Source organism: Triturus cristatus, chromosome 3_1 (assembly GCF_964204655.1).
Source record: "Triturus cristatus chromosome 3_1, aTriCri1.1, whole genome shotgun sequence".
Lineage (NCBI taxonomy): Eukaryota > Metazoa > Chordata > Amphibia > Caudata > Salamandridae > Triturus > Triturus cristatus.
This window is the reverse complement of record NC_140583.1, coordinates 328,718,172-328,738,663: the sequence shown is the minus strand read 5'-3', so window position 1 is coordinate 328,738,663 and position 20,492 is coordinate 328,718,172.

Below are 20,492 nucleotides of genomic sequence, written 5' to 3'. Positions count from 1 at the left end.
TGTGGAGATGGGCATGGCACACATCTACGCACACCATGCCACATGTGGATTCCCACGTAAGCAGGGTCTGTATGCATCGGACATCATATTTTCACATGAGGACATATCTGCGTCGTCTCAATGTCTGTGTTTTCTGTTGTAACGTGTAACCCTTCATCGCAATGTGTTTGATCTGTACATTTGACATTCCATGTGACCTGTGCGTCTAGCTTGCCGTCAGCTGTCTGTATGAGATGACATCCTTCACCTTCACCTCAGGACAACAGACCAAAAATGCCACCAAGGATTTGCCAGGCTGAATGTGTCATGCACTATGCAGTGAATGTCACAGTAAGCACAATGCAAGTGAGGAATGCAGACATGAACTACATCATGCTCTGCATGAGAGACATAAGCCTTTCCCCCCCCCTGGGACCCACTCTAAACAACATTGCATGTCTCTCACACCTGGACACAATGCCAGAAGTGACAGTCACAAAAAAGGTGCACAGTCAAAGGTAGTGGAGTCAGCACTCACCTGCTCCCCTGGTATCTCATACAGGCTGGGGTACTGTGGGAGGAGGACATTCAGCAATGCCTCATTCTCCTCAAGTGTGAATGGCTGGGCCCTCTCCACAGACCGCGACATGGTGCCAGAGGAAGCACAGACAGCAGCAGTGTTGTCGACAGGAAAGTTGTGCAGGCAAGTGCCCTCTCATGGGTTCTGACTGACTTATATCTGTCTTGCTGGGGGCTTTCATTTACAGGAGTACAGAGTGATTGGTCAGACTCATTTGCCTCCTACGTTTTCTCCAATCCCTTTAAACATACACCAATGACACGAATTTGCATGGTTCAAATTTTGAGCATCATAGCAAGGCAAACACCACTTTGCAACATTGTAATTTTTGGGCCAACTGACTTTTCCAGCCCACATGATGGCCACATTGCAACTGAAATCTCTGTATCCATGACAACCAGCATGCATTTTGGGCCTAATACTTGTCCCCTATGTAATTTTGGATTCCAAGAAACATGTACGGTGCGTTTCACACGTACTCGTACACGTATGGCACCACTACAATAGTGATACGCACCGTACACACAGAGCGTGTGTACGGTCCGTACCACGCGTGCTCCTATGGCACCACTACAATAGTGATATGCCCCGTACACACGCTCTCAGAGCGTGTGTACAGTCCGTACCAAGTGTACTACTACGGCACCACTACAATAGTGATACGGACTGTACACACGCTTTGAGAGCGTGTGTACGGTCCGTACCACGCGGACACCTACGGCACCACTACAATAGTGATACGCCCCGTACACACGCTCTCAGAGCGTGTGTACGGTCCGTACCATGCGTACCCCTATGGCACCACTACAATAGTGATACGCCCCGGACACACGCTCTCAGAGCGTGTGTACGGTCCATACTACGCGTACTACTAACGCACCACTACAATAGTGATACGGACCGTACACACGCTCTGAGAGCGTGTGTACAGTCCATGCTATGCGTACTACTACAGCACCACTACAATAGTGATACGGACCGTACACACGGTCTGAGAGCGTGTGTACGGTGCGTATCACTATTGTAGTGGTGCTGTAGGGGTACGCGTGGTACGGACCGTACACATGCTCTGAGAGCGTGTGTACGGTCCGTACCACACGTACTCCTATGGAACCACTACAATAGTGATATGCCCCGTACACACGCTCTCAGAGCGTGTGTACGGTCCGTACCACGCGTACCACTACGGCACCACTACAATAGTGATACGGACCGTACACACGCTTTGAGAGCGTGTGTACGGTCCGTACCACGCGGATACCTACGGCACCACTACAATAGTGATACGCCCCGTACACACGCTCTCAGAGCGTGTGTACGGTCCGTACCACGCGTACTACTACGGCACCACTACAATAGTGATATGGACCGTACACACGCTTTGAGAGCGTGTGTACGGTCCGTACCACGCGGATACCTACGGCACCACTACAATAGTGATACGCCCCGTACACACGCTCTCAGAGCGTGTGTACGGTCCGTACAACGCGTACTACTACGGTACCACTACAATAGTGATACGGCCCGTACACACGCTCTCAGAGCGTGTGTACGGTCCGTACCACGTGTACTACTACGGCACCACTACAATAGTGATACGGCCCGTACACACACTCTGAGAGCGTGTGTATGGTCCGAACCATGCGTACCCCTACGGCACCACTACAATAGTGATACAGACCGTACACACGCTCTCAGAGCATGTGTACGAGGTGTATCACACGCTTACACTGGTGACAGGAGGCGCACACGAAAGGAATGGAGGTCTCCGACTCGCACAAGGCTGTACATCAAGTCATTGTCACTGCAGAATTTCATGTGCAGGGCCTAGGTGTGTCAGGCAGTGATATTGCATATGTCTTCTCATGTAGTTGCACAATTGATGTGTGATGACCTCTGTACACATGTCATGTGTGATGGGGCACTATGTGGCACACTTCCCCTTCACACTTTGCACATGTGTGCCTGTAGTACAAACATGTCAAGCACAGCATCACTGGTATGGCACAGTCACCACCACCCGCAACTGTCCCCTGATACCAGGGACAGGGACACTAACAACTGACATTTCACGATCAGCGTGCCCCTATGTGACTATGTCATGTGTGTGTCATGTGTTCCCATGAGCTTGCTGTTAGTGTTCTGTCAACTACATCTGCTGTTGCTGCATCCAACATGTGTCTGTGTGGAGATGGGCATGGCACACATCTACGCACACCATGCCACATGTGGATTCCCACGTAAGCAGGGTCTGTATGCATCGGACATCATATTTTCACATGAGGACATATCTGCGTCGTCTCAATGTCTGTGTTTTCTGTTGTAACGTGTAACCCTTCATCGCAATGTGTTTGATCTGTACATTTGACATTCCATGTGACCTGTGAGTCTAGCTTGCCGTCAGCTGTCTGTATGAGATGACATCCTTCACCTTCACCTCAGGACAATAGACCAAAAATGCCACCAAGGATTTGCCAGGCTGAATGTGTCATGCACTATGCAGTGAATGTCACAGTAAGCACAATGCAAGTGAGGAGTGCAGACATGAACTACATCATGCTCTGCATGAGAGACATAAGCCTTTCCCCCCCCCCCCCGGGACCCACTCTAAACAACATCTCACACCTGGACACAATGCCAGAAGTGACAGTCACAAAAAAGGTGCACAGTCAAAGGTAGTGGAGTCAGCACTCACCTGCTCCCCTGGTCTCTCATACAGGCTGGGGTACTGTGGGAGGAGGACATTCAGCAATGCCTCATTCTCCTCAAGAGTGAATGGCTGGGCCCTCTCCACAGACCGCGACATGGTGCCAGAGGAAACACAGACAGCAGCAGTGTTGTCGACAGGAAAGTTGTGCAGGCAAGTGCCCTCTCATGGGTTCTGGCTGACTTATATCTGTCTTGCTGGGGGCTTTCATTTACAGGAGTACAGAGTGATTGGTCAGACTCATTTGCCTCCTACGTTTTCTCCAATCCCTTTAAACATACACCAATGACACAAATTTGCATGGTTCAAATTTTGAGCATCATAGCAAGGCAAACACCACTTTGCAACATTGTAATTTTTGGGCCAACTGACTTTTCCAGCCCACATAATGGCCACATTGCAACTGAAATCTCTGTATCCATGACAACCAGCATGCATTTTGGGCCTAATACTTGTCCCCTATGTAATTTTGGATTCCAAAAAACATGTACGGTGCGTTTCACACGTACTCGTACACATATGGCACCACTACAATAGTGATACGCACCGTACACACGCTCTCAGAGCGTGTGTACGGTCCGTACCACGCGTACTCCTACGGCACCACTACAATAGTGATACGCCCCGTACACACTCTCTCAGAGCATGTGTACGGTACGTACCACGCGTACTACTACAGCACCACTACAATAGTGATACGGACCGTACACACGCTCTGAGAGCGTGGTTACAGTCCGTACCACGCATACACCTACGGCACCACTACAATAGTGATACGCCCCGTACACACGCTCTCAGAGCGTGTGTTCGGTCCGTACCACTCGTACTCCTATGGCACCACTACAATAGTGATACGCCCCGTACACACGCTCTCAAAGCGTGTGTACGGTCTGTACCACGCGTACCCCTACAGCACCACTACAATAGTGATACACCCCGTACACACGATCTCAGAGCGTGTGTACGGTCCATACTACGCGTACTACTACAGCACCACTACAATAGTGATACGGACCGTACACGCTCTGAGAGCGTGTGTACGGTGTGTATCACTATTGTAGTGGTGCTGTAGGGGTACGCGTGATACAGACCGTACACATGCTCTGAGAGCGTGTGTACGGTCCGTACCACACGTACTCCTATGGAACCACTACAATAGTGATATGCCCCGTACACACGCTCTCAGAGCGTGTGTACGGTCCGTACCACGCGTACTACTACGGCACCACTACAATAGTGATACGGACCGTACAAACGCTTTGAGAGCGTGTGTACGGTCCATACCACGCAGAAACCTACGGCACCACTACAATAGTGATACGCCCCGTACACACGCTCTCAGAGCGTGTGTACGGTCCGTACCACGCTTACTTCTATGGCACCACTACAATAGTGATACGGCCCGTACACACGCTCTGAGAGCGTGTGTATGGTCCGTACCATGCGTACCCCTACGGCACCACTACAATAGTGATACAGACCGTACACACGCTCTCAGAGCATGTGTACGAGGTGTATCACACGCTTACACTGGTGACAGGAGGCGCACACGAAAGGAATGGAGGTCTCCGACTCGCACAAGGCTGTACATCAAGTCATTGTCACTGCAGACTTTCATGTGCAGGGCCTAGGTGTGTCAGGCAGTGATATTGCACATGTCTTCTCATGTAGTTGCACAATTGATGTGTGATGACCTGTGTACACATGTCATGTGTGATGGGGCACTATGTGGCACACTTCCCCTTCACACTTTGCACATGTGTGCCTGTAGTACAAACATGTCAAGCACAGCATCACTGGTATGGCACAGTCACCACCACCCGCAACTGTGCCCTGATACCAGGGACAGGGACACTAACAACTGACATTTCCCGATCAGCGAGCCCCTATGTGACTATGTCATGTGCGTGTCATGTGTTCCCATGAGCTTGCTGTTAGTGTTCTGTCAACTACATCTGCTGTTGCAGCATCCAACATGTGTCTGTGTTGAGATGGGCATGGCACACATCTATGCACACCATGCCACATGTGGATTCCCAAGTAAGCAGGGTCTGTATGCATCGGACATCATATTTTCAGGACTTATCTGCGTCGTCTCAATGTCTGTGTTTTCTGTTGTAACGTGTAACCCTTCATCGCAATGTGTTTGATCTGTACATTTGACATTCCATGTGACCTGTGCGTCTAGCTTGCCGTCAGCTGTCTGTATGAGATGACATCCTTTAAATGCAGCTATGTGGATGTATGTCACTCCTGTGATGTCTCTGGCAGTTCACTCAGACTGTCCCCCAGCTCGTTTCAGGGCATGTGATGTAGACTTGCCAATCAACGGGTGTATCTGGCTTTTCGTAGAAGTATCACCAAGCTGGCATACGTGTCATGGATGTATTGCACAGACCAGACTCTGTATTTAGCTGATGTGTAGTAGCAGTGTAGCATTTGCTCTGTTCATTGACATTGATGTTGGCCGACTCTCAATCTTCGTTATTCAATCCAATTTTCTGCAGGGCACCGCCTGTCCCACGACCAATGCCAGACTTGGCTGCCGTGAGGGAACGTGCCTGCATCCGACGTTACAGATTCACACAACAGTTAATTGAGGACTTGACCGACAGGCTGGCACCACACCTCCAACCGCGACACAGGTATCCTACTGCGCTGACCCCCAAGATGAAGGTGATGTCAGCCCTAAATTTTTTTGTCACAGGTACATTTCAATTCACCATAGCTGATGTTGGTGGCATGTCACAGACAATGTTCAGCCGAGTCCTGTGTGATGTTTTGGCAGCCATGTTGGAGCACCTTGATGAATTCATCCATTTTCCTACTCCTGAGGAGTTGACAGGTGTCAAAGGTGATTTCTATGCCCTGGGAGGGATGCCCCATGTCATTGGGTCCATTGATGGGATACATGTGGCTTTGGTACCACCACAGGCACAGGAGGTAGCCTATCACAACCGTAAACATTACCACTCTATCAATTCCCTTGTGGTGTGTCTTGCTAACATGCAGATTTCCCATGTCTGTGCACGTTTTCCAGGGTCAGCACACGATGCCTACATCATGAGGCGTAGCACGGTGCCACAAATGATGCTGCGGCTGCACAACGAATGAGCATGTCTTGTTGGTGGGTATACTCTGTTTGTTCTGTGTGTTGCGGTATCTTAGGCCCTTACGGCATCTCCTGACCCACTTATTTACATGATGTTTCCATGTAGGGGACTCTGGATATCCCAACATGCCATGGCTGATGACACCTCTCCGCAACCCAAGATCAGCTGCAGATCACCGGTACAACAATGCACACGGGCAGACGAGGCAAGTGATTGAGAGGACGTTTGGCCTCCTGAAGAGCCGATTCCGGTGCCTTCACAAGACAGGCGGGTCCCTCCCATATGCACCGGAGAAGGTCTGCAAAATCTTCCTCGTGTGCTGCATGCTGCACAACATGGCAGTGGAGAAGGCAGTGCCACTCATCCTGGAGCAGGATGAGCAGGAACATCCACCCGTGGAGGATGAAGGGCTTGGTCACGAGGCAAGTGAGGAGGAGGAGGAGGAGGAGGAGGAGGAGGATATCCGGAGTCAGCTCATACGCAACTTCTTCTCATAATGGTAAGTCACTGGGTCTGAGTGTGCACGCTTGTAGCCTTGGGTGGCATGTGTTGCAATGTGTGTGTCCATCTGACTGTATGCAAAGTGAGTTAGATGTGTGTTCTGATGTGTCAATCGAGTGATGATGTCATTCCACACATTTTTGCAGACACTTTATTTTAACTTTGCATGGGGACAACATTGTTCATGTTTAGTAAATTACCATGTATGCGGAGAAAAATCTTTTAGCTGACTTCTTGTGTGTCTGTCATTCCCAGGTTCTTGCGCATGTTGTCTGCTCGTATCATCGTTGTCCTCCTGCTATTCCTCATGAGCATTGCAACGTGTGCTGAATCAGCGTTCCATGCACGGACATGGGGAAATGTCATTTTGGGTAAGGATTGCAGCAAGGCATTTTGGGGGTGGTACGTGTTTGGAATATGTGGGGACTGCTTCTGTGCATGTTGTGTTACCATGCATACATGTCGACTCACCATGGGGCACATAACATGTAGCATGACTCCCATGAATTGACAGTCACCCTTCGTGACAGTCATCTGTAATGGTTTTTGGATTCTGATGAAGGCATCAATGTGTGTAAAACTTCCCTCTGAAACATACGGGATGCGATGGGTGGACATAGTGTGGGACATCCCCATAACAGGCTCAATGGGGAATTGCAGCCTCTCCGTGTGCAGCAGGAGGTGTTTGGCTCATCCCCTTAACTTGTGTGCCAGTTAATTTGGATTTACAACATCCGTGTTGTGAAGGGGGTGTCCAGCCTAGGTCCCACATGTTCAGTCAAATGACCTGTGAGTCTGTTCATATTGATGCATTTCCCTTAGTGTGAGTTTGAGTAATAAAGGTGTTCCTCACCCTCCAAAGTGCCTCATCTCCGTCAATGCAGGTCTCTTGCCACTTTGCATGCGTCATCTCTGGCATAGTTGTCAAAGATTGTGCATATGAGTGTATGTGTAGTTCGGCAACATGCATGCAGTTCTTCATGGCTAATAATCTCTATTGTGCATGAAGTCCATGGTTGTGTATGTATTTGGGCAGGTTGCTCTCCCCAACGGGCCGTCAACGCCTGCTGAGGGTGTGTCTCCTGTGCGCAGCTCGGCCTTCTGTTTCCTGATCCTGTGTCAGTCATCTTTGGTGATTGTTCATCCATTTTCTCTGGGTGAGCCATGAGTAACCTGACACTCCTTCCTTTACGTACGCCTGTTGTAGTTGTCATTTCTGACCTCCTTGTCTTTGTGTGCTACTTTCGGCCTATTTTCCAGTACATGCCGCCTGCTGCTGCGGCACCTGCGGTAAGGGCCCACCAAGTTCCCGGATTCTGAAACCCACACGCCTCCAAGATGCTCCTCCCTTCCTCCCTCCACCCCTTCATTAGGCTGTCAACAGCTTGTCTGTGCCACTGTTGCAGCCACGCCGTGCCAAAGGCAGGACCGTCAGCGCATGCAACGTGCACATTGCACGACCCTCATGTCCTTGCATGACCCACATCACACAACAGTCTCATGTTGCAGCCACACTCCAAGCAATGTCCAACCGAAATACAACCGCCTTCTCTCAGGCATACCCTAAGTGCAGACACGACACCTTCGCATGCTGAGTGCGCAACTCCAGCTGCCTACACATTGCTGCCCCGCCTTCCATGCCCTGTCACACCAACCAGGTCATGTCCCTCCTACTCCACACCGGCTCCATCCAACAGCACGCCATTGGCCTGTGTTACCTCCTCAACACAACAGGCCCACACATCACCTTCATGACAGTGACCTGGATAAAAGCATCCTCAGCACACAACTTCTTCATTGCCATCTCAGACGGATACAAGAGCACCCGCAGGGACGGCACTAACAATCCCGGAGGATGAATTGATATCTATTCACAAGTACGCACTCAGGGTCACAAATCCTGTTTGGCACAAACCCCCTACAAACCCTCAGAGTAACACTCATCAACAGATCTCCAGGCCTACATCCGCAATTCCGCAAAGCCATCAACACGTCCATCTTCACGCACGCCCTCACATCCACAGGATACATGTGGCTGTGTGCCAGGAACTTCGGGCTGGATGAGAACCACACCAGCATCCATCATTGGTCCATCCACATTAGCATCCACGTCTCCCACAAGCAACACACTGCCACACACCCCGCTACCAATCCCCCAAACATGCTTGATGTAAGTCAACACAGACATGCAGTGTGGGACACTGGAACCAAACACCACCGCGACACCCTGCAACCTCACACACTGGATCAGCAACTGATCCAACAATCTAGCCACATTGACGGACTTTCCTGTGACGCACATCAACAATTAAGCCACCTGGGACAAGGCAGATCTACTGGACTCATACACGTCTAGCAGGACTCTTGTGCACAGCTTGCAACACTAATAACCATCAGTGGCCTTACAACCCTGGAAAACGGCACACACAGCCATCACCATATCGTCAGCAAGGACAATTGGAGATTCTTCACATGGGGCTGAGGCCAAAAACACGCACGACATCAGCATTGTGAGTACACTGACATCAGCTCTCCATCCAAAAGACACCCCACCCTTGCAAGGCTGAGCCAATCCCTTGCAACTTTCTACCACTGCAAGCTCATGGACATACACGCCAGCCTTGGCACACAGAGGCAGACAGCACTATTTTACGCGGGACCAACCCCCCTCAGGTTTTGGACTTCCATCAGCAGGAAATACAACACCCGGCTCATGTGCAACATCCTCTGGGGATCTCCATCAGGCCCCTTCCCACACAACATCTCAACCACATCATTCCCCATCCTTGTAGCCCCCGTCCAGCATGTCATGTATGTATCATTGGAGTTAGCCACATACCATGGTAGATAGAGGCATGCAGTGACCCAGGCCCTTCTTAGACAACGGGCGGCAGGAACACAGGCTCTCAAGGAACATCACCGTGCTTCCCTAGCCAGCAAATGTCATGAGGAAGACAGTCAACGAGCAACTGACAAACTTCCTCCACGCAAAGAGCTCCAGGCAACCTGCACAAGACCATCTTCCACAGTAATCACCCCACTGCAACCGTCATCATTGCCACCAACACTGACAGCTTAGCCCTGCTCAACAATGGTGAGGCCACCCCCCTTGACCTCTCCACAGCATTATACATGATGTGCTCACACACTGTCAGCTCACACATCTCCAACACTGGTATCCAGAGTATGGACCAGGATGAAATCACCAAGTAGCTCACCAGCAAGGCCATGGGAGTGGGACTCAAGCCTTAAGCATGTAGTACAGTGGCGTCATCTGGCACATGGCCCAAGGCTCATCTCTCAGCGTGTTAATCTTCAATGTGTCCATGACCCCTCTCTCCACCATCACATGCGCACACAACCTCATCATCATCTCGTATGCCATTGACAGCCAGCTGCTCCTCAACCTCACCAAAGACCCAGCCATTGCCAGTTCCAACCTTCAAGAAGGCATGAGGTCCATTGATGAATGGCTGAACATCAGCTACCTGAGGCTGGACTTGGCCAGGACTGAGGTAATCATCTGAGGATTGTCCCCTTACAGCTGGGTCAACTCCTTGTGTCCCACCCACCAGGGCACTGCACCAGCACCCAGTGGCCACGCATGCAAGATGGTGTGCATCATGGACTCGTCGCTCACAATTGCCATGCAACTCACCAGCATCTGTACCTCATGCTGCAACACCCTCCGCATGATGCACATGATCCACAGATAGATCCACTCCAAGGCAAGACAGACCGTCCCCCAGGTCCACGACACCAGCCGTGTCAACTACAGCCCCGCCCTCTATGGAGCAAGAACAGCCAAACTCCCGGAGAACTTGTCCACATCCAGGGTGCATCTGCACACCTCAGCTTCAACATCCCGCACCCCAGCCACATCACCATCCACCTGAGATAGCTGCAATGGATCACTGACTGCTGCAGGATGACCTTCAGACTCCTCACCCACACTCAGGAGGCAGTCCTCAACCCCAGACCCCAAACCAACCTTGGATGTCTGTCATCCAAGACCCCGTTGGGCCAACTCCGTGCATCCAACCTTGCTCTGGCCACCATTCTTCACATCCACCGAACTCCAGCAGCAGGAGATTGTTCTCCCACCTGGCAAAACATACCTGGGACTCCCTTCCCGGGAACCTCCACATGAGCCATGACCTCTACGCCTTGATGATACTCTTCCAAATAGGTCTGTCTGCACAGTATTGCAAGCCCCCCCTCAGCAGCTTGAGGCCATCACGGGTGAGTATTGGGCTCCATGTCTGTATTGGATGATACATTGTGACCCATGTGTGTCCTGTACCGGACTCAGATCCCAGGGTATGGATGGCTGGAGTTAGTTCAACACTCAGGCATAGTTTGACATTTTCCCACACGTATGTTGTGGACTCATGCAAAATTACTGCAACATCTAATTAAAGAAATTTAGTTTTAATCTCGGTGGGGGGCGTGTTTTGTGTGGAAAAATAGGTGCTATACAGTGTGCCTAGAATCCAAAGTTCACGGGGGGAGATGGGATCCTTTGCATTTGAAGTCATCAGAGTCCGAAACACAGTGTTTGTCATCATTGGTCAGACTGTGACCAGCAAGTCCATGTGGCAGAGAATGTCAGTGAATGAGGTGATGCTGTTGCGCATGAAGGCCAGGTGCCAGACCAGGTGACCTGGGAGATGTGGATAGCCCCCTGCCTCTCACAGTGTTTTCCGTGGACGACCCACCTTCCTCGCGGGCCCCTCAGATGCAGGCCTTGACGATGCTTGGGACGCTCCGTCGGACGAATCCTCCTCCTCCTCCCTCCCTGTGGCTGGTGGTGGTCTTCGCCTGGTGGCACAGGGATGGGTTGCTCATGTTGTCGGCGATTCGACTGAGTGAACTGCTTATGTCTGTTTGCACCACCAGGAGCTCAGCCAGTTTTGCCTCCATCCGTCCTTGGTGTTCTTGTTGACTGGCGTGTTGCTCGGCCTGCTGGTTCTTAATCTCTGTGAGGGTCTCCACTACCTGGCTGATGGCCCTGGTGTCACGCTGGTATGCGTCCATGATGTTGCGTATGTGTGACATACCGGTCCCTTCAGCTGGCTGGTCAGGTTCTCGCCTCTGCCTGCCTCCACTCCCACCACCCCTGCCCACATGAGCCTGGCCAGCCATTGTGGGCACATCGGGTCTACGGGACCCCTGAGGGATGGCAGTTGCGGGATTTTCTGCCTCCTCCTGGGTGCCTGGCGAACCTTGTCCCTCCAGGTCAGACTGGCTCAGTTGTTCAGTGCGGGCAGGGCTCCTGGGTGTCTCCTGGGATGTGGCAGGAATGGGGGTGGGGGTTGGCACAGATGTTCCTGAAGCAGGTGCTGCAGGGGCTTGGACACCAGAGGGTCCAGGTGGGTTGGGGTCATCCGCGGAGTGTTGAGAGGCATCGCTGCCAGTGGGCTCAGGTTCCTCCCGAGCCTGGGACTGTGATTCTTCCCCCCATTGTTGGGGGGAGATCCATCAGGTTGCCCTGTGTGTGAGAGAGAGACAATGTTAATGATGTTTCATTCGACATCCATGTTTCATACATATTCAAGTTGGCACAGTTCCTCCAGGTAGTTGTATGTGCCTAGCATTCTCCTCAATGTTCACTTGTGGATGGGTATGTTGCGGGGGACAGATTGATAAGTTCTCCTGAGTGTTTTACATGTAGATTTTTGGCTTACCTGCTTCTTTGGCTATGGATTGATCTTGTTGTGTCACATGTCCATTGTGAGAGTGGGTAAATTCATTGCTTGCCCCGGGGGTGTGTGCTTGTGTAAGGGGTGTGTGTGACAGGGCCTTCTGGTGGGTGTAGTGTGATTTGGCAGTGGGTCTCCCAGGTGATGTATCTGTCCCCCCATGGAGCATGCTGCCATGACAGTGAGTGCGAGTTCCTGTCCTAGATATCGGAGCTTGTTGTGTTGGTGTTTGAGTTTGCAGTGGTCATAGGAGGGCCTTGTGCTGCCTACAGCAGGGCCAAGTGTCAGCTACCTTGTCAGTACTTTGCCAGTCCCTGTGCATTGAGCATGGTGCATGGGTATGTACCTGGGCCATATGGGCTGAGGGCAATGGTGTCTGATTCAGAATTGAACAATGCGTTTAGTGAGCCGCACCCTCCCAGCATCCCGGACATCCAGTCTTGGGTTAGTGCTTGGTGTAGCCTGGGACATGGCATGGCCTTGCTTTGTGAATGGAGCATACACATGTCAGTGGCATGAGCGTTGTTTTTGAGTGTGGTTGTGTCCGGTGAGGGCTTGGGGGTAGTTGCGTGCATTTTGTGTAGTTGGGGTGTGGATGCCATTCCCCCCATGTTCCATGAGTTGTTTGTGTACTCACCAGGCTCTGGAAGTCCTTGAAGTCCGTGTACTCCCACCGGCGGAAGCAGGGCCATCTCCTTCTCCTCCCAGGAATGGTAATGTACCGGTCTGCGGGGCAGCCCACCTCCAGTGATGTTGCTCTGGGCGTAGACCTCGTTAATTTTCCGCTTGACTGCCCTCCGCAGATTGTACCACCTGGCTTGGCATTCATTCCTGGTCCAAAGAGCTGTGGCTCGACTCTGATGACTTCGTTGACAAGGATGTCCAGCTCCTCCCTTGTGAACTTTGGATTCTTGTGAAGGTGTGTGTGGGAATGTGAAGAGGGGATATGTGTGAAGGAGTTTGTGTGAAGGTGTATATGTTAAGGTGTATAGGTGCAGTTGTTGGGGTGTGCTCTGTAGCTGCTGTGAGTCTGTTGCAAAAGCTCATGGTTTGTGTGTGTGGGCCCTTTTAATTGGTCCATTTGTGGGTGTGCCTGAGTTTGAAATTTTGGTGGGTGTGTTATAAGAGGTGGTTGTGAGTTTGGGCCTCTGTTTGCCTGTTTGGATGTGCCAGGTCAGTCATTTTGATGTTTTTTCTACTGAAGACGTGTTTTGTGGGGTTGTGCGAGTCGAATTGACCCTCCTTGTGCTGTTTTACAGTGTCCTGGTTCAGTACGAGTCGTTTTTGCATATGTAAGGTGCGTACATACGCGATGTTGTTGTACCGTGCTCGCATACGCAATGTTGTTGTAAGATCCGTAAATACGCGATGCTGGGGGATGGGGCTGGGGTACGGTGTGTCCAAGTACGGGGCTGGGGTACGATGCTGGGGTAGGGTGCGTCCAAGTACGGGGCTGGGGTACGGTGCGTCCAAGTATGGGGCTGGGGTATGGTGCATCCAAGTACGGGGCTGGGGTACGATGCGCACAAGTACAGGGCTGGGGTACGGTGCTGGGGTACGGTGCGTACAAGTACAGGGCTGGGGTACGGTGTGTCCAAGTACGGGGCTGGGGTACGGTGCGTACAAGTACAGGGCTGGGGTACGGTGCAGGGGTACGGTGCGTCCAAGTACGGGGCTGGAGTACGGTGCTGGGGTACGGTGCGTCCAAGTACGGGGCTGGGGTACGGTGCGTCCAAGTACGGGGCTGGGGTAAAGTGCGTACAAGTACAGGGCTGGGGTACGGTGCGTCCAAGTACGGGGCTGGGGTATGGTGTGTACAAGTACAGGGCTGGGGTACGGTGCTGGGGTACAGTAAATCCAAGTACGGGGCTGGGGTACGGTGCGTACAAGTACGGGGCTGGGGTACGGTGCGGACAGGGGGGGTACGGTGCTGACATACGGGGGTACGTGCGGACATACGCGGGGGGAGGGGAGCTGGACGACTCGTATCCCGGGCAAAAGTTTATCCGGGATACGAGTGGTACAGAGTTCGCTACGTACGGGACTTTTTACATACGCTTGTGTATTCGGAAGGGCGGTACGGTTCGTACTTGTGTGCTCGGACTTCAGTTTTACGATTTGTACGTAAAACTGTCCGGGTACGTGTCGTAGACTTTTTCCCGATACGATTTGTATGCATTTTTCACGTACGAATCGTACTTCACCGGTGGGACGGGACTTGTACGATTCATATGTAAAAATATACGGATACGAGTCGTACAGGGAATTTTTTTACCCGATCGGAATCGGCACCTATATGTATTAGTATAATTTTAGACATTTTTAAATATTTTATCTATGTTTCTTTTAGTTACCGGTTTTATTTACTTTATTTTAAATTATTTTTTAAATATTTAAAATAAACGATATTTTTAACAACGATATTTATGACAATATTTTTTTCCTCGATATTTCTGTACTCACCATAATGTAGATAGGACTTCGACATTGTGGACATCGATACTTCGCCTCCAATATTTTTGTCATCGATATTTCCGTAGTCGATATTCCGTCAGTGATTCATCAATAATACAGGAGGTAGATGCAAAAGGTCAGGGGAAACCATGCCAAAGATGCCAAGTCTAGCACTGATGTAAAGGTGCTTTCTGAAAATATAGTGTTACAATATTGTTCACTATACTGCCTCCTCATAGGTATCATTTCTCCTATTTTGTTCATTTTTATAACAGTTACTGTTCACTATATGTGAACTAGCATTGGATTTTTATTTTATTAAATCTTGAAATTATATTCCTGGCTTCCTAGTGTTCTTGAATGTGCCCATTCATGAGGAAAGAGGTTTTGGGTTCTACTGTGAAACCCCACAGGATTGATTGTCACCTAGTGCACACCTCACTTAAGTACTGCTGAATGAGTCGACGGGTGGGTGCAGTCAACTGGGTGTTCTGTCTCAGTTTAGCATATTGACTAAGTCCTTGGCCCAATTCAGGGCTTGATCTAGAAAGAGATCCAGAACACGTACCAGTGGCGTTCTGAAAAGTTGGGTTGTTGATGTAGGTGAACCTTGAACTATAACTTTTCTTGAACGTCTACCTTAACTCTTCTAGGACTATGCTTACTTATAAGGGTTTGTTCATATGACATAACAGGAAGGACCCTTACACTGGAAAGCATTTTATAGCAATATGTCAATGGCATGCACGATGTATAAAACGTCACGTACACACTAGAATTGCTGACAGTAGGGAACCTTAAGGTGTTGGCAGCGTTGGTTATTTTGCAGTTCTACAGAAGTCAGGGAGAAACTATGACTCATCTACAATAGAGCTGATAGATATGAAACTGAGGGTAGTCAAAGCAATCATAGGAGGAAGGGAACTTTCATCACCAATAATCCCGAGAATTAATTACTGAACTTGTAAAAATAAATGATATAACATGTTTTTTTATTATTCTAACTTTAAAAAACAAATCTCAGCAGTTTCGAAACCAATACAGGGCAAAATGCCACCTTTCTAGCTCTGCATTCAGGAGAATCTCGCTCCCTTCATCAGGGTTTCACTGGAGCGACTTGCGGAAACACAACAATGGATTTCGAAACTTCATTATACAATTCAATCAATTTATCGTTTATTAATTATTCCTAATAATTATTATCAGGCATTTAAAAAATAATGGAGCTAATGAATCAACATTTCATCAATAGTTTGCCCACCTTTTTTCTGAATTTTACATAGCGCAATCTTGACCCAAAGCTTTTCACGAGAACTAGTTGTGTTCATTGTGGACACATTGGTGCAGACTTACAAGCCCCTTGCGCTGCCAGTACGTCACTTTTTGTGACACACTGGCAGCTCATTTCTCTGCCCCATATGTACAAGTACAGGAAAAGCCACCCTGGGTGGCTTTTCCTGTCCCTGTAAATACGGCCCCTTTACATGCAGCAATGTGTGTGAAAGGTGCTTTCCATGGGTATTGCTGTGGGTTTTCCTACGCAACACCCATGAAACCAGACTCATTTCCAGATTGACGAGGAATCGCAAACCTGAAAATGTGTTGTGGCGTAGCGAGGCGCAACGAGGAGAAATGTTTTAATCTCTCCCTGTTTTTTTCCTCTTTTAATGCGGGCTGCATTCTACAGCACGCATTGAAAGAGGAAAATGCCTGTAGTGATTGTTTTCATGCAGGAAGGTGCCCCTTCCTGCACAAAAATAATCTCCCCATGACGCAGGCGTCCTTGCACTATTGTGAATGCAGCATATCATTGTAAATATGTTGCATTCTGCAGCGTAAGGGCTTGCTGTGCCGCACTGTGGCACTTTCTTGTAGATCTGCCCCATTATTTTTTTGTGAGGCAGGGAAAGATTAACGGCAAATGGGACAGCCCGCAAGAGGTGAGGCGGTGCCGCCATGGGAATCAGGATGCAACCGCGACCCTGGCGGTCGCATCCTACATTATTAACATTGCGGCGGGTGGTGCTGTAAGCAGCACCCGCCGCAATGTCAATAATGTATGGTGTGCATTGGCATGCACAACATGACAGGCAACCTTGTCCATGCCAATGTTGAGGGGTACCATAGGTACCCCCAAGTGCAGCCCCCCACGCCCCACCACCCTAGGGGCCCACCATATTAATGGCCTTTTCCGCCCCGTCGGGAATCAGACCAGCGGAAAAGCGGCAGACGGTCTTTCCGTCCCCCACGCAGCCCCCGTACTAATATGGTGGGAGGTGATACGGGGCCATCTGGCGGGCGGATCGCTACCGCCGGCCTGGCATTGGCGATCTGGCGGGCGGATCGCTACCGCCGGCCCGGCATTGGCGATCTGCCTGCCATCCTAATGGGGGCCTAAGTGATTTGCCCAGAATCAGAGGATGTTGTGCATCCTTGCCAAGCCTCAAACCTGATTCCCCAGATTTGAGGTCTATCGCCCAAACCGTTAGACCACATTCTCTCTTCTCCAAAATTATCATTTTCGTTAGAAATGAAAGTTAACTAATCATATCTCACAAGTTTTATGCCGAGCGCTCTAATCAAACTCAAAACATATTTGTAGCTCAGTAGAGATGAAAACAATGAAAACACTGAAAGAGCGACCATCGAAAGAAATACTGTCGGATACATGTTGAATGCAACACGCAACACTGACGTTTCAATAGGATTATTAGTAAAAAGAAGAACCAGGAGATGGCACTACTGAGCTACGAATATTTTTTTGAGTTTAACTAGAGCGGTTTTCATAAAACTTTCTTCCCGAAACACACCGTCCTGATGTGGAACTGGCATGATGCGTGATGCACTGTAGTGGCCTGGAGATCTGCTGAGATTTTGAAAAGTAAAGAAAATATTTTTCTATTTCTTGAGATAAATGGCCTTCAGAGCCAAACTCATCAGAGGGGTGTATAAGTTTGTGGTTTTCGGTAGCTGCAGGAAAGAAGCAATCGTCTGATATGTCCATAACATGTTCTGTGTCCAGCGACAATTTAGGCTTGACTAGTATTCCTGTATGTTTAAACTTAATTTGTAGCCTTTTTTGTGTGATAGCCGTCCTAAATTGTTCTATATTCATAACACCACACTTGGTTCAATGATAGGATTATTCTGGATGTACTGGATACCAGCAGACCCTGTAAAGGAGCCACAGCAGCGCCTACTGGGGGATGGGCCACCAGAACCTCGCACAGAAAAGTATTACTATTGTTTTACTTTAGCAGCTGTTTGTAGTGATGCTGATTGAACAATGCATAGCGCCTTGTAAGTTTCATTCGTGCTGTAAAGACACTACTTAAACCAGATGTATCAACACCTTGCACGGATGCAGAGTCACTAAAAGAGATGCAGACGCAACATTTTGATAAAGTATGTTCTTTCCAAACTTTTTTGCCACTGGAAAGAATGCCTGAAAGGAAACAGAAAAGGCGCTTTATTCTACTTTGCAGTACTTTGCATCAAGAGAGCATCCCATGGGTGGTTCATTGGAGATCACATGCATTCACTCATGGTTTTTTTATTCAAATCCTTATCAACAATAGTAGAAAGGGCTTTGAGCTACACAATGGTGTCTCCTCACAGCTGGTACCTACAAGGAGGAATGTTTTATTTCTCATAACTTTTCGTACATTCAATGTGTGCTGCACTGTACTGCTTACTTATAATGTGGGAAATGTTTTGAAGTATGTCTAAGCATAGCATTTTGTTCTCGAAGGGTTCTAGTATGAAACCTATGCTAGACATCACACTTCTGCACTGTGCACCTCAACACCCACTGCACGCCCCTTTCACACTAACCATAGCGTGAAAGGGTGCCTTATGTACAAGGCAGCGTTGAGCCACGTTAAGGGGCTTAACACTGCCTCGTACATAAGGCAAGGCCTCTATCACCATGGGAACGTCCCAAAAAGGGACGTTCCAGTGGCGATAGGGGCTTGTCCACATGCCCCATAATGTATTAGTCAGCAGGTGGTGATGCAAGTAGCAAAGAAAGTTCACCATTTACCCGGCTAATGGCTACTCTTTCGGAATTATATAGCCAGTGGCTATGCAAATTACAAAGGCACCTTACCAATTACATGCCCGCTGGCTAAATAACAGACCTTATGTATCATGTGAATGGCTGCCAGGAAAACAGCAAATAAGCTTGATTATTTAACCGGCCAGGGCCTAAAGAGCAGAAAGTATACACTGTTTAGAAAGCAGCCACCTAAATAGCAAAGAAACTTTGATAATATTCTGGCTGTGGCTGAAGAGCAGACATTATTACTTATTTGGCCATTAGACATGCAAATAGCATTGAACCAAGATTAATTACCAGTGTGCTGGCTAAAGTGATGAATGTATGTACTATTTGGATGGCGTCTGAGCAAATTGCAAAAATACTTCATTATTTACCTGACCACAAAATAACTTGTAGAAACGATGTACTTTTGTGCCCTATGCAATATTGTGTAAGTGTGGGCGTAGTACTCCGCTCTGCCCGCGAAGTGTGCGTAGAGCTGTCTACTTGGTGGCCCACGAAGTAGGCGTAGCAGGCAGGCTACGCACACGCCACGGCGGGGCAGAGTTGCCTGCCACCCGCCTCCCGCCCACCCTCATTTTGAAATCACTTAAAGTGTTTAAAAGTAAGGAAAATATCTTACCTGAGCTGCGGCGTCCCGGGGCTCCATCTTCCTGCTTCATCGGCAACTTCTTCCTCACAAATGCGCACGCGCGGCCGCCCGCGCATGCACATTTCTTGCGATTTTTTAAAAATAAGTTGTGCAATTTATAATTATTTTCAAAATTGATAATTACTTATTTACATTAGTTGATACTTGTTTATTAATTAATTGTGTAATTAGAGAATGCTTACTTTCATACTTTAACTTTTAAAATGTGTTGTGGATTGATTATAATTATTTGTTTCTTTATTTTAATACATAAATTGTATTAAATTTACATTTGTTTAATTATTATTTTACTTTGCCGATGAGTCATTTGGTACAGAACAGAGTAAGTTGGAAAGCGTTTTTCAATATGTATGCTTTATAGTTATTGTTTTATTGATATATAAGTTTTCATCCAGTAATTGAGTAGTTGAATTATATAAAATGTGTCTACTTGTTAAAGCTTTAATTATTACATTGTCATTGTTTTATTTTTGAGTGTAGACATTTTGTATGGACGAATTTAAGCTTTTCTATTTTAATATTTTTTGATGACTTTATTATTAGAGGGTAGTTTGATTTGTAGAGATGTAGGATAGGAAGATTTTTTTTCGATGATTACACAGAAAATAAAAATGTGATTATTGAGATGTGCTATTATTTTTTTAAATCATTTAAAAAAAAGTGATATTTTTTCCTTTATTTCATAGTTGTTGTTGAAGGTTTTTTAAAGTTAATATTTTTGTAGCACTGCTTTGTAAGAAAGGA